We start from the raw sequence: 4,436 nt of genomic DNA on the forward strand, positions 1-4,436 counted from the left end.
GTTTCTCCTTACAAAAAGGATACCTGTAAGCACATGATCGAGGAAAATGTGTCATCAAACATCCCATACATCTTCTAGATGATTCTCAGGTAATATGTGTTGCCCACACTGTAATCCTTGCTCACCTTTTTACTCTTGGATTAACACAGAATACCACAAATTGTTAGCCAACAATCATTGTACGAATACTCAGCTCCATAGCACCATTTCTAGCATGCCAAAATTTGACCAATTCCCAGCATGCCAAACCTGGTATCATTCTGGTACCAATTCCTACCTCAGTAGTACCCAATTTGAAGCTTCTCTAGATTTTGAATAGCACCAAACAGATGCATAGTACCATTGTTTGGTAGAAATGCTCCAAAGTAAAGATGAACAGTCCCAATTAGGTACTTTTTTGTATCTGGAAAGTTGTTATTTTGGAACTATGGATCCATTTTGTAGCTTTGCAGTATACAAAAAAGTACCCAAATTGGTACTAGGTTTCCAAATTGGTACTATGCAGGGTACAGACATGTACCCACATTGGCACTAGGGATCCTATTTGATACTGTGAATTTAGGCTGGTACTATGCAATGTACAGGATTTGGTACTAGGGATACTGTTTGATACTGTGAATTCAGGTTGGTACTATGCAATGTACAGGATTTGGTACTAGGGATCCTTTTTGGTACTATGAATTCAAGCTAGTACTATGCAATGTATAGGATTTGGTACTAGGGATACTTTTTGGTACTATGAATTCAAGCTAGTACTATGCAATGTACAGGATTTGGTACTAGGGATCCTTTTTGGTACTATGAATTCAAGCTAATACTATGCAATGTACAATATTTGGTACTAACGATCCTTTTGGGTACTATGAATTTAGGCTGGCACCATGCAATGTAGAGAATTTGGTACTGGGGATCATGTTTGGTACTATGATATCAGGCTGGTACCATGTAATGTATAGAATTTGGTATTAGGGATCCTGTTTGGTACTATGAATTCAGGCTGGTACCATGCAACATACAGAATTTGGTACTAGAGATCCTGCTTGGTACTATGAACTCAGGCTAGTATCATGCAATGTACGAAACTTGGTACTAGGGATCCTGTTTGGTACTCTGAATTCAGGATGGTACCATGCAATGTACAGAATTTGGTAGTAGGGACCCTGTTTTGTACTATGGATTCAATTGGTACTATGCAATGTACATAATTTGGTACTATGGACCCTGCTTGGTCCTATGAATACATGTTGGTTCTATGCAATGTACAGAAATGTACCCACTTTGATGCTATGAATCCAGTTTGGTACTATCAATCCAGTTTGGTGCTTTTCTGCACTTAATTTGGTACTATAGCCTGAAATCTGGCAATACAGTGCCAAATTTGGTATTTTAGAATGATTTTGTGGTTTACATTGATAATTTTGGTATTGTAAACTACTTTGGTGCTTTGCTGTTTTATAGTAATATTCTGAGCTCGAATGTGGATCAAATTTTGTATATAGGTGGAGCTCTACACAAGATTCAAAAGCACGTATCGGTGGAGTTGTCACTTAGGTCCTTTGAGACACTCAAGCCATTCTTTGTTCGAAAATTAAAGCAACGCTATACTTGATGCTGTATTTACCATATCCAGATGGTATACTTCAGGGATGCTTTCAATCAAATGCGCCAGAACAAGTTTGGGCATCACGCAAAGGAACATCCATGTACATGCTCCATTTGCGGTACACAGTGTGAAGTAGGCGAGTGTTCTACAAACCAGACAGTTTTTCAGCACATAAGTATCTTGCTGGATTTCATATTATGCCCTCGCCCTAAGGATCATGAATATCATGCACAGAGATGCTTGCTGGGAGAGTGCCCTAGATGTGGTGTAAGGAAGTTGTCATTCTGCCCAGACGAGATTGCAACAGATAGCAGGGAGGTGATTGTTAAGATATTTAAGGATGTGGGTATTGGACATGTTAATGCTGAAGGAAACGAGAAGAAGAGAAAGGATTTAGTCGTGGAAAGGATGAAAAGTGAAACTTTCATTCATCTTTTTTCAGATCATCTGAAAAGCTTTGTCAAGCACAACTTTGTTTTTAGGTGGCAGGCCCAGCAATTTAAAGACTGCTTGCTAAAGTTTCTAAGTGATGTTGTGGTTTCTGTTGTTGATTTTGCAGAGAATTACAACTTTAAAGTGCAGAATGAGATTCAGTACATGCATTGGTGGTCAACACAGGTCACAATACTGGTGCACATCTCTTCTATCAGAAATTCAGTAGAAGCCATTGGGAAGACTCTGCATTTTTACATATCAGATGATAAGCTCCATGACACGCTCTTTGCTCAACATTGTTTTCTCTTGCATGACAGTTGGATGAAACAACAAGGACAGTGTTTCCGTTATCATTGGGTTTGGTCAGATGGTGCCGCTTCACAGTTCAAGGCATGACGACCATACTATTTTGTAGCCAGGTATTATCAGTTGTTGACAGGATTGCATATGATGCACAACTTCTCCGCTTCACGACATGGAAAAGGAGAGCATGATGGTGTAGGTGCTGTTATCAAGAGAACCTTGATGCATGAGGAGCTAAAGCCTGATGGCTGGCCCATGAAGTGTGTGGATGATGCGGTCAATTTTCTAAACGCGAGGTTTAGCACAGCGAGGGAAGGTGGGGGTGCTAGCACAAGAAGGGTCTTCTGGTTGGTTTCATCGAATGATGTGTTGTGTTCTCCACTATGGGACTACAAACCAATTGTAGGGTCTCGCTCATTCCATTGTGTTGACGGCTACTCAACACACAATCCATGTGATGTGCATTTTCAGACGCTGTCTTGCTTTTGTGATCCTTATGTGCATGGGCAATGGAGGAGATGCAATAATAAACAGCGCACTGAAGAATGGAAATATCTCTCCATTGAGCCATTGACAGAGTCTGTACAAGTAGGTAGTGATGAGGACGAGGATGATGAAGAGAACTACAATGATCTGCTTTCCTCCCAAGTGAGTGTGGATTTAACCATGCCTATGTATGAAGGAGACCCTAAGGTGCTGAGCCAATTACTGTCCATTGGGGATAACTTTGTAGTGAAAGAAGCTGAGAAGAAAGAGGAATTCTACCTTCTAAAGTGCACCAAAACCATGTACCATGCACCAAGAGTACTGAAGGACCTTTGGCATAACAAGATCGTAAAGGGTGGAATTCTGGTTGAGGGTTTGTACTATGCCCTGGTTGAGGGCAAAGTTGATACTTATACCCTATTGAATGAGAAACCACCGGTCATGATCTACTCCCATCTTGTTAGAGCCATACGGTTCCCCATGGAGGTCAAATCAGGCCTGCATAACCATTTTAAAGTATCCTCAGAGATATATGAAAATATCTACAACAATATGCCATATGACAAAGGGAGTGACCACGAGGGGAGCCATACAGCGTAAACCCCAACTACAAGTCTAGCCACTGGCAGTAACAGTTGTAATTCTCTTGAATAGAATCTTACTTGTGATCAGTAGTGTGTACTTGCTAATTTGTTTTCAGCTGACTCTTGTAGCACCAAATTTGATAGCCAGACTGCCTAAACCTTTTTTGATAGTAGGATACTTTAATATGGTTGAAAATATCTTAGGCAAGTGTAAGAATCCGGGTTTAGTTATCAATGGGACATAAATTAAAGTGGGAAGGAGTAATCAATGCTCATGGGTTATTTGACATTTCTGCTGATTCAGGCTTCACATGCAAATAGCAACATAAAAATTACCAAAGAAGTAGCAAGAAAAAGATCATGTACAGAAAAATTAAGTGCCTGTGTAAAACTTTTGCAGACGAAGGTTCATGCCTAGCAATAATTTCTTATTACACGAAAATGCCAGTCTTTTATAGAATCTTTTACACATCAGGGGGGTCAAACCGGTATGAGTACCCTTCCAAAGATACAAAGTAGTCAACAACATACAGGGAGATGTCGTCCTCTACATCAAATAGGGGTGTGCACCGGCTATAAGCCGTGGGGAACTTCTCATCTAGCCATCCTATGATCCATGGCAGAATTACATCCATGAGATACTTCGGCTTGTTCGGATCGTAATAGTTTGGCTCATATGTCCGAATGCAGTAACACGACTCATAATCGTTCTTCAATGATTTGTATCTTGTGTCGTCCACAAGGAGTGTGCTGGCTTCATTAAATTGAGGATGCTTGCGCCAAATTGTTCGCAGGAGCTTCAAGAAAATGGGCTTGTCGCCAAACTGCCCTAAAAGGCCTGCCACATCCTTCATAGAGGAAGCCCATTTTTCACAATGGGACTGGTCAAAAATATTTGTGTCAAGTAAACTAAGTTGTTAGAGCAAGTATACAGTTCAGAGTACCAAAGTCTAAAAAATAGCAACAACAAGTTCTGTACGTAATAGTACCAAAGCACCAAAGTACGAAAAGTACCAAAGGACTTA

The sequence above is a fragment of the Adiantum capillus-veneris genome, chromosome 6, assembly GCF_014529385.1.
Source record: "Adiantum capillus-veneris isolate H3 chromosome 6, ASM1452938v2, whole genome shotgun sequence".
In the NCBI taxonomy this organism is placed as follows: domain Eukaryota; kingdom Viridiplantae; phylum Streptophyta; class Polypodiopsida; order Polypodiales; family Pteridaceae; genus Adiantum; species Adiantum capillus-veneris.